We start from the raw sequence: 11102 nt of genomic DNA on the forward strand, positions 1-11102 counted from the left end.
AGGTGCTCACTCAACGCTGGGGCCATCCTGGGCTGTAAGTGAAGACACTATCCGCACGGTGTTTCCCCCCCCACTTTTTTTTAATGCGCCGTGAAAGTTGAAAGGTCGTTTTCCCCATGAAGAGAAATCTTGCTGAGGGTTTTCTTGTCATCAACAAACTCTTCTGAAAATGCCTGTTCTTTTGCTGAGAAGATGGGGGTTCGGGTCTTTCTATGAAGCACATTGAGCAGCACCATAAAATAGAAATGGCTCTTAAATTTACGGAGTTCGACTTTCTGAGGAGCGTGAGGGGGATCAGAGTGAAGGGATGAACGCCGGCTCACCCTCAAAGCCTGGCCGTACCCTCTGGTAGATGAACGATCGTTAGCGTAAACCAAGTGCTTGGCCTTGTCCTCCAGGCCGCAGAGCCAGCGCGTCAAGATCCGGGTCCCTGCAGCCCATCCCTCCGTCGCCAGGGCAGGGTCACAGAGTGCCTTCTTCGTGGGGGAAACTTCCCGGCTCAAGGAAAATGTGTCCCCAGTATCTTAGCGAATAGACATGGATTCAAGGAGTGTGTGTGATCACAGAGGGGAAGGGCATGAAATGCACCCCCAAGTAGGCGTCTGTGCCTGGGGACTGCATGTCACCCCCTGCACCGACCTGACTCACTCTTAGCTCCTGCTAAATGAACTCCCCCAGGGAACTTTCTCTTACCCACTGGAGTATGCCTGGGAGTTAGCACAGTGACTGGTATACAATAGGCACTTATTAAAGGCTCAGGAGTAAATGACCACAGAAGGACCGACTTTAGGATTGTTGGCATGAGCACAGAGCTGCTGCCGGTGGGAAGGGTCTGGTCCCGCCCCTCTCCCGGGGATCCAGGTCAGGCGCTGCTTCGTGGGAGACCCCCAGCCTCCCTCGGAAGGTGGGTGGGTGGGATCCTTGGTGCTGGCACGGGTCCCAGCCCGGGAGCCAGGGCGTGGGCAGGGCTCACTGTAGCTCAGGCCCCAGGAGGGCTGCCTTCATCCTGTCCAGCCGCATGCGGAGCACCGGCCCCCCCAGACTACTGCCAGGGCTCCCGGCCCGCTCTGGGCACCCACTTGGTTTATGCTCCCCGGGATCCGCCGCGCAGCCCTGCCGGAGGAGGGGAGGGCAGGCCTCGCAGTCAGAGGCTGGCTGGGAAGCAGCCTTTGAAAAGGCTGTCATTAAACCCAGATGGCGCAGGGGCATGGGGAGTGCGGGCCAGGCACCGAGCGGTCGGGTTTGCGGCGGCTGATGATCCTGGCCGGCCTGCAACCTCTGCGTCCAGGGGGATGGTGCGTTCCTGCAGAAGTTGTACAGTGTCCAACCCGATCCCAGTGCACAACCGAGTTCAGAAAGGCGGAAAACCGTCTCCCAGGAATGAATTTAGGCCATTGTTTAAACCAACTGTTTGGTCAGTCCAAACACTGGAGGGGGCGGGGCCCGCAGAGGGAATCAGCAAGAGGAGGGGCAGAACCTCCAGGCCGGCGAACCTTCCTTAATCAACGTCCAAGGGGCCTGCACTGGGGTCGAAGGCCGAGGGGGTCTCTCGAGCACACACTGCCCTCGGGCCCAGCCAGCAGTGCACCTGCAGCTCGTGCCCAGGGGAGTGTGCGGTGAGCCACCTCCCCCATGGACGCCCTGTGTGCCCCGGGTTCCCGGCAGGGACCACTCCTGGGAGGCTGGCCTCGCAGGTGACAGGCGGTCCAGGTGGCACAATGGAGATGGTGGATTGTCCCCAGGCAGGTGGCTGTGGGAAGAAGGGGAGGGAGTGAGCGGGGTTCGTATTAGGATGCACAATGACAGAATCGATGCTGATCGGGTTGGACAGGGGGAGGGTGAGCCCCAGGCTTCTGGTTCCAGCAGTGGGCGTGGGAGGGGAGCATGGTGGGGTCAGCGAGGGTGACGGGCGACCCTGCCCTGTGGGATCGGAGATGACCTGGGGTGGGTGAGGACGGGTCAGCTAGGAAGTGTGTCCGTGAGCGATGCCCGTGAAGAGACCGGGCTAGTGACCCACGTGAGACCCCACAGCCCTCAGAGGGCAGTTCCTCAGAGGGGAGCCCTGAGGCGGCAGCGAGGGGCGCAGTGTGTGGCCCGAGGCCCACGAGGCAGGGACGGCAGGGCTGGGCTCTCGAGGGTCCTTGGAGCCGCAGTGACTTCGGAGCTCGTGGCTCTTTGCTACGAGCATGAACTTGACGAGCAACATCTTTCAATGTTTTCTGCGTCATTGTTTCTTTGAAAGACGACAGTGAGGAAGAAATAGGAAAGGGAGGTTCCTTTCTGCGTCCGTGTCGGCCTCTCTGGGCCTCCCCACATCCTGCCACCAGCTCCGGAACCGGGCCTGATGGGATTTCTGAATGTCAGTCCCCCCATGGCCGCCTACTGCGGTTCTGCGCTGATTTAGAGTCGGGCCCCATTTAAACATGTGTCCTGGGGGTTACTATCTATACCTGAAAGATCTAAACACTACAGACTTACAAAAGATCAGAGGGTAGTTTTCCCGCCTGGCCACCCCAACCAGGACCTGCCCTAGGCCAAACTCTGTGTTCCCCTCAAGTAATATCTGGGTGTTTGACATGATGAGGTGAATAATGTCCTGTCTCATCATAAGTGGAAAGGTGTTGTCCTGTTAAATCGCCTTTCCTAAGCCAGGAGTGACTTTTTTTTTTTTTTTTTTGAACTCACGGTAAATTCTAGCCAAACAAACAGCTGTGAGATCTGGAACCTCCCATTTCTCTTCTAGGATGAGGGTCTGTCTTTGGAAGGCTGGATTCACGAAACTGGCCCAGCCTGTCTCAGGCTTCTCACTAATATATTTGCAAATGAGAAGAGAATTGGCAAGCAGGGCTTCAATTTGCTCTGCCAATCATCCTGGGTTTTCTCTTTGCATTTCCTATCAAGACAGACAGATTTTCAACGGTTGAGGGCACGTTCTGCATGGAGCACTGGGTGTTATACGCAAACAACGAATCATGGATCACTACATCAAAAACTAATGATGTAATGTATGGTGACTAACATAACATAATAAAAGAAAAGAAAAGAAAGTCCTTCTTAAGCAAGACCTCAAAGACAAAGAAATGAAAGATTGATAAATGACCACACAAATTTTGTTGCAGGGGGCGCCTGTGCGCCTCAGTCGGTTAAGCGGCTGCCTTCAGCTCAGGTCGTGATCCCAGGGTCCTGGGATCGAGCCCCACATCAGGTTCTCTGCTCAGCGGGGAGCCTGCTTCTCCCTCTTCCTCTTCTGCTCCCCACGCTCGCGCCCGCTCTCTCTCAAATAAATAAATAAAAAATCTTAAAAAAATCTTTTGTTGCTTAAGTTATTTCCACTAGGATTGCGGCGAAGCGTTAAATACACGCAGCAGCGTGCACGGCCCTGTGGGTGGCTCCGGCCAGCAGGACGGGGCTCAGGGACAGCACGTGGTCTGAGGTGCACCTGAGATGGAGCTGCTGTCCGGTGCGTAGAGGGGTCTCGTTCGCTCTTGTTCCTCGGCAGCAGGGAGGAGAATGGGGGGAACGCACAGCCCGCAGCCCTGTCGGCACCCGGCACTGGCTGCAGGTCTTCCCTCTCCCAGCACAGCCAAGCGCGGCCCACGGAGCCATCTCCCGGGAAGGAGACTAACACTCTCTTGCTTTAAGCCCTGAGTTTTGGGGTGCTTGGTTGTGCAGCAACACAGCAGAAGCACCCGTTTTCCCGAGGCTGTCCCGTGGTCCAGGAAGCGAGACTCCCGCCAATGCCTGCAATTCTTTAGATCTCTTTACCTTCACACCATTTTGATGTCTCCTCTGTAGACTTCTTACACATACTGTGTTAGATCTGCTCCCTGCCTATTTCCTGACTAGAAAGTTATGTCGTCTGCAAACATCTGGAGTTACTCTTACCCTCGCAAGCCTCACAGAGCAGGCTAGGATCCCCAGGACCGCTAGACAGGAGCAGGGCTTCCTCCCCATCCTCCCGGTCACCACCGCAGGTCCAGCAAACGCCCTTCTCCTCCTACAGAACAGTACAAAGACAAAAACAAAAAAGGAACAAAAAAAGGGAAAGAATTCCCTTGTAGTAAGAATTCAGGACTTACTCCCTTGTGAACTACAGCGGCATTACCTACACTCAGCATATTGAACGTGACGTCCTAGTAATTACTTACCTGTTACCTGGAAGTTTGTCTCTTGACTCTTGTTTTAGATTCCATATACAAGTGAGAGCACGCAGCATTTGTCTTTCTCAGCCTGACTTACTCCACTGGGTGTCATGCCCTCCAGGCCCATCCAGGCTGTCACAAATGGTGAGATTTCTTTGGTTTTTACGGCTGAGTAATAGTCTCCTGTACACACACCCCACCCTTCTTCATCCATGCGTCCATCCATGGACACAGGTTGTTTCCATGTCTTGGCTACTGTGAATAATGCCACAGTGAACATGGGGGTGCAAATAATTGTTTGAATTAGTGTTTCCTTTGGGTAAATACCCAGTATCTCAATTAGTGGATCATAGGGTAGTTCTATTTTTAACTTTTTGAGGAACCTGCTTACTGTTCTCCACAGTGGCTGCACCCAGTCTGCATTTCCACCAACAGTGCATGCGGGTTCCCCTTTCTTTGATTTTAGCCATTCTGACAGGTGTGAGGTGGTATCTCATCATGGTTTTTGATTTGCATTTCCCTGATGATGAGTGATGTTGAGCATCTTTTCATGTACCCGTTGCCCATCTAGACGTCTTCTTTGGAGAAATGTCTACTTGGGTCCTTTGCCCATTTTGTAATCGGATTGGGTATCATCGTCATCATCATTATTGTTATTTTTGCTATTGAGTTGTATGCACTCTTTCTATTTTGGATATTAATCACTTTCAGATACGTGGCTTGCAAATATTTTTTCCTATTCCTAGGTTGTCTTTTTCCTCAATTGATGATTTCTGTAGCTGTGCAGAAGCCTTTTTGTTTGGTGTAGTCCTGCTTCTTCATTTTTGATTTTGTTGCTTGTGCTGCAGGCGTCACATCCAGACATCACCACCAAGACTCACGTCAAGGAGATTTATTCCTGTTTTCCTCTAGGAGTTTTGAGGTTTCCAGTCTTGAATCCCCTTTGAGTTAATGTTTTTGTGAGTGGGGAAAAATATGGGTCCAGTTTCATTCCTGTACATGTGAATATCCAATTATCTCAGCACAATTTATTGACAAGACTGTCCTCTCTCCATTGGGTATTGTAGGCTCCCTTGTCAAACGTTAGTTGACTGTAAAAAACAGCCAACTTTTTAATAAGAGCATTTTTGCTGTATCACTTAGGATTAGATTCAGATTACATGTAGCAGAAAACCCATGTCAGAGAGACAAAAGTTTACTTTTCTTTCACATAAAATATCTAAAATGAAATACATGAATTACATAATATAAATCTGGAGGTAGGCTGTCTAGAGTTGGTTTCCCTGTTACTAGGGATGCAGGCTTTTCCCATCTGCTGCAAATTTCCTCATGGTTGCAAGATGGCAGCTGCAGCTGGGGCCATCACGTCTCCGTTGCGGCCAGCTGAATCAGCCCTCTTCAGGCAGCTTTCCTGGAAGCCCCGCCCGACAGCTTCTTACAGCTCGGATCCTTACTGCAGGGGCTGGAAGTACGATTTCACACAAGGCACCTCTCTGCTTCCTGTGACTCCAAGGAAGACAAGAATGGCTACTCGATTCACGGTAGTGGGCACATGGAGTGAGCTCCTGACTTGTGTGAGGTACGAAGCCTCTCCCCTCCTCCTCTTTCCTGCCGGGTCTCCCCTTTCTCTGCACCTCACCCCATTTCCCCTGTCCTTCTGGACTCTTCTTGGACCGCCCCTGCAGGAGAACCTGGTGCCCACGGGTGTGTTGCACACTGTGGCCTGTTTATCTGCACTGTCTGGCCGCCTCTCTGGCTGCTTGGGTGTGCCCAGTGCTGGATGCAGAGCCTGCATGAACCCGGGCTCTGCAGGCCTCCAGGGGTGCGCGCACTGTACCCACGCCGGCTTCACCCGCTCTAAGCAGTGCCCTCCCACGCAGGCACCGTGGGGAGGCCTACCTTCACCTGTTACCTGGGTGAAGGCAGAAGGGGGGACAGGCCCCAGGAAGCTCCTGGGACAGGCTGCTGGGGGCGGATCATGATGACTTTACCAGAGTCCCTTTTTTGGTTTTGCTTTGTTTTGTTCTAAACACTATCATTTAGCCAGGCTACCTCTCTACTGATCCCTATCCCACTGGGGTAATGACCATCTTTTGCTTAACAGAAGGATATTTTTGACTACGCGGTATCTTCTGAGATGATTTTAATTGGACGGAGATGAGGAGGCTGTGTGTTGAAACACAGGTGGAGCAGGGACTACGGCCCTCGGCGGCCAAGACGGTGATGAGCAGAATGGTACCTGCAGGAGAGGCCCGGGTAAGCAAGGCGGTCAGGCCAGGGCCCCGGCATTACCGTACCCCGGCCTTCGCTTTCCAGAATAACTACTGCGTTTATGAGGTTGCTGTTAAGAATGACAAAGCAAAAATTCATTGCAAATCTTGTTGCCTCGTACTGACCACTGCTCACGTTTGGTCAACACTTCAGAGATTTCTCAAGGCAGCTGTTCTTGTCGGAGAGTAGGTGGAAATCATTTTACAGAAATAAGATCAGTGATTTTTAAAATATGTCACTTAATGGATTCCATATTGCTTATAATGAACCCAAGAAAATTAAAAGAAAGGAAATATATGTTGATACATGTTTCTCTTAACAAGTGATGTTAGTTCTTAAAAACCTAAAGGATCAAAAGAATGAAGCTAAGAAATTGGGGTTAAGGTCAAGTTTCTCTTTTAAAATTAAAAATTTGGACATCATAACTTTAAGAAGGCCGACTGATGCATGTGTGTCACCATCCGCCACCCCTGCCACCCCCAGCTTTCATGGGTGACACCAGGCTTGCACGTTCTGCACCCGCCATGGCCCCAGCACGCAGTTCTTGTCCTTTCTACATTCAAGGAGGTTCAGCGACTTTTTATTCCAGCTTTTTCACTCCTAAGTTTTAAAACACTTCTGATTCAATTGCTGGATGGCTGAAGTTTTGACATCAAGTATTTTCTTCGAGAAGGCTTGGGGGTGCTCTGCTGGATGAATTCTTCTGTGGTTGAGAGGCCACGTGATTCTTGGGTAGCCCGACCCGAGGGGACTATTCCAGAACCTTCTGGCACCCAGTGCTGCTGGGACAGCCTGAGGCCGGCCCGTTTCCCCTGGGTAGCCGACGCAGACGTCTGCCCTCCTGCCTGGACACTCAGATGAGGCAGTGTGAGTCCTGGGAATCCATTACATCGCTGGCATGGGTCTCAGGGACCAGTGCTTGTGACTGAGTTTTTCTCGAACAAGAGAGAGCATCCCTTTAATCTGTAGACATGGTCTTTTCTTCAGGAAAACCATTTCAAATCCATATAAGTATTTCTTGTCTACTCATTCTTGTTTCTAACACACCAATCGCCCTTCTGTCTGGCTTCTCTCTGTCTCAAGTTGAATCACATGAAATTGCCGTTTTTGACCATTTTTAAACTTGCAAACACCATGTTTCCTCGGGTTCACCCGAACCTTCTCTCTCGGTGTTGCTCTCTTGTTCGTTGAAGGCTTACCTGGTAGTGCCGCGTATGGAGCTCAACCTGCTCTTGTGGGTGCAGTTGTGTCAAGAACTGGGGGTCATGGCATGTTCCAGCAAGTTCCCAGCACAGCCTCTTCCCCCAGGGGGTTTCCTCAGGTTCTGTTAGGTCGGGGCCTCCCTCCCAGGCAGAGCCTCACCTCTTCTCCCGGGCTCCGCTCCCGCAGGTCATCTTGTTCCCACTCTGGTCTCTCTCCCCACGTCCCCGTCCCGTCGGCTCCGTCTCAGGCTGCTTTCTGCACAGCAGGGGGTGGTAGCATACGACTCTGGAACCCGGGGCGCATCGTTCATTGGGAGTTTCTTTTCAAATTGAGGTTTATTAGTGAAAAATTTCAGAATTTTGTCCACTTACTTTGTTCTCTTAGATTTTGTTTCTTAGGGGTCAGAGCTGTGTGTCAGCTTCTATACTCTCTCTCCCACCGTGGTAGCTCACTTTTTAAAAGATAATGGCCCGAGGGGCACCTGGGGGCGCCGTCCATCGAGCATCTGACTCTTGGTTTTGGCTCAGGTCATGATCTCAGGGTCCTGGGATCGAGCCCCACGCCCGGCTCTGCACTCAGTGCGGAGTCTGCTTGGGATTCTCTCTCCTCCCTCTGCCCCTCCTGGTTGTGTGCCCCCCAAAATAAATCTTTTAGAAAAAAGATAATGGCATGTAATTATAGTCTTATCTTCTTTCGATGTTATTATTGTGTATTTGGACTGGTTTTTCCTTATTGCTTATTGCTGAGGTTTTGCAGTCTGATGGTTCTGTGGCCTGGGGTTATTTGGGGGGGGGCTTAATGTATTTAAATAATTTAAAATTTAAGGTAATTTCCGTAATGGTCAACTCCTAGGCCTCCTCTTTGGGGCATCTGGAACATTGGATGACTCCCTCCCTGAGTCCCTCTCCATGCGGCCCCCACCCGGATACTCCTCCCTCCCTTCAGAGGGGGCTTCACACCCCACTAGATGCTGATGCCCCTCTGCTCTATCCTGGGGGGGGGGGCTTCCCACTCCTCCGCGTCGCTCCTGGGACGGCTTGCAGGTGTCTGTAAGGATTTCTGGTTCATTCCAGCCCATGGTCTTCCAACTCCCCCAGTGACTCTTAAGATTGCAGTCCTCCTGAGCCCCCCACACCCCCAGCTTTACAACTGTCACATCTGCACCGAGACCTTGTGCTGTGTTTCCATCCATGTCTGCCTCTCTCATGGGTGTAGACCCCGACGGCGGGGGGGGGTCTCGTTCTATTTTGTTCAGCGTTGTGCCTGGCACACCGTAGACAGTAAGTAGGCACTGAATGAACACACACAAACACAGGTGGTAAGCCATGATGGAAATAAGCTCCAGAGTTAGCAAAAAAAGCCTGGATTCCAACCCAAAGTCTCCTGTTTACGTGACAGCTCTGTGACTCGAGCCTTTGACCGCGGTGGTGTGCCGCCGTTCCCCAGGGACGATACTCTGCGGCTGAGGTCACATGTGCTTTCCAAGCCCCTGTGTGCAGTAAGGCCACCAGGCTGGGAAAATAAGCAGAAAGTAGGGGGGCCCATGCATAGCAGGTTACAGGAGAAGTGTCTGTACCCTCAACCCTCCGCAGGGAGGGCAGACCACCAGCCCACACCTGTCAGCTGGGGCTCGCAACATTGGGGAGCCCATGGGCGCCCAGTCCCTGGTGGCCCCAAGCTGGTGGCCCACCCTCTCTATGAACGCCCACCTGTCCTGTGCCACGGCCCCCCCGCATGCGAAGAGTGACCGTGACCTACTCAGCTGATTGGCTCGTGACATCAGTTACTCTTCACCCTCGTCCCTTTCTGAGCTTGTGTGCATAGACTGTATTGGGCGGCCCAGGGGCGCCGCTCTTGCAGTAGGCTCCATTGAAATGACTGAATTTTGGAAGGTATTGATTAGATTTAATATTCCATCTTCATTGGGAATTTCAGTGATCATGACTCAGTGCACAACATGCAGTTTGCACATTGAAAACTGACTTTTCTGTTTAATTTCAGTTGTGTCATGTGGATCTTCTCCAGGATACAATCATGCTGTCATAGTGACGATTATGGAAGTTCAGAACAACACCCAAATCCCCTGAAACCTGTCATCACACTTAAATTTACAACCAACTCTCTAGAATTCGATCTTTCTTCCCTGGTTTTACGCAAGTTCCAAATGGTGAGCACTCTGTGAGCTCAATGTGTGCCTTTGATAGCTTTTCTTTGAAACGTGGAGAAGGAGACTCCTTGTCTTCCACGCCAGCTGGCTGTGTGCCTCCGGTGTGGTGCAAAGAGGTGACAAAGTCTGTGAGGAAGCCCCAGCTTAGCAGCACGTGGGTGCAAAGGCCCTGGGGCAGTGCCCCTGCGGGGCTGGGGCAGGTGAAGGGTGCTAGTGTGTCAGCTTTGGAGCACCGTCCCTTTCAGTGGTTCTCGTTTGTCGGTTTGTGAAGAGCTGCGTTGGGAGGAATCTCCAGTGAATGTTTCCATCGTTTCCGCCGGACAGAGAATATGGGACTGGAGCCACAGGGAGGCACGTGCTCTTGAGCATAAGCCTCTCCCGGGGGAAGCTGGCAGGGATGCCTCAACCCTCACCTGAGGGCCAGAACTGCGGGCTGGGCAGGTGTGCTGCGGGCCACCTGTTCCCCGGGAAGGGCCCTCCACCCACCTGCTCCCTCAGGAATGGCCTTCCAACTCACCTGCTCCCTCAGGAACAGACTTCCAACCCTGGGGATGGCCTCCCACATGCTGGGGAAGTGGCCGTCCAGCTCAGTTCTAATGGCCTCCCGGCCAAGTTGTCACATAACCCACGGGCCGATTCAAGGTTTCTCTCCCCTTTAATCCAAAGGACACGCTCTTTTTTAAAATAAAGCTTGTGATGGGGCACCTGGGAGGCTCAGTCAGGTAAGCGTCCGACTCTTGGTTTCGGCTCAGGTCCTGATCTCAGGGTTGTGGGATCGAGCCCCATGTTGGGCTCCGTGCTTGGAGTCCGCTTGCGATTCTCCCTTCTTCTCCCTCTGCCCCCCACCCCCCTTACGCGTGTTCTCTCTCTCTAAATAAATAAATAAATAAAATCTTTTTAAAAAGGAAAGAAACCTTGTTATGTATAAAAAGGTAGTCCTTAATCAGTTCTGAGTTAGCCTACTGGGGTATTTCAAGACTTTGTCCCCAGAGCATGCTTTCAGGACAGATGGACAAAGGGATGGTCCCGCTGTGCAGGCCCAGTGGGCTTTAAGTCTGCTGCCTATGTCCCTGTGTGTCCTGGCCCCAGGACTGCCATGCTCTGCCTCACCCCACACGGTTAATGCGTTTCCCTAAGAAACACATAAGGCGCTATGAGCCACTTGGAATATGGGGCAAAATGGGACACAGTCCTCCCAGAATCTGTGAGCCCTCACGCCCAGCCTCCCCGCCATGCTCTGCTCTAGTCCTGTGGGTTCTAGATCACCTCCCGGGCCCTCCCCCTCACACCTCATTGTTGTGGATGAAGGCCAGTCCTGG

At 52.2% G+C, this 11102-nt stretch overlaps 1 long non-coding RNA gene across 1 annotated transcript; it reads left to right on the plus strand.

Moving 5' to 3' along the window:
* Window positions 1-4184: 4184 nt before the first annotated feature.
* LOC113927164 lies at window positions 4185-10551 on the plus strand. The gene is made up of 4 exons (XR_003521520.2): window positions 4185-4286; window positions 5602-5721; window positions 6247-6398; window positions 9618-10551. It is a non-coding gene; the product is annotated as an uncharacterized LOC113927164 (long non-coding RNA).
* The last annotated feature ends 551 nt before the right edge of the window (window positions 10552-11102 follow it).

The sequence above is a fragment of the Zalophus californianus genome, chromosome 7, assembly GCF_009762305.2.
Source record: "Zalophus californianus isolate mZalCal1 chromosome 7, mZalCal1.pri.v2, whole genome shotgun sequence".
NCBI lineage: Eukaryota > Metazoa > Chordata > Mammalia > Carnivora > Otariidae > Zalophus > Zalophus californianus.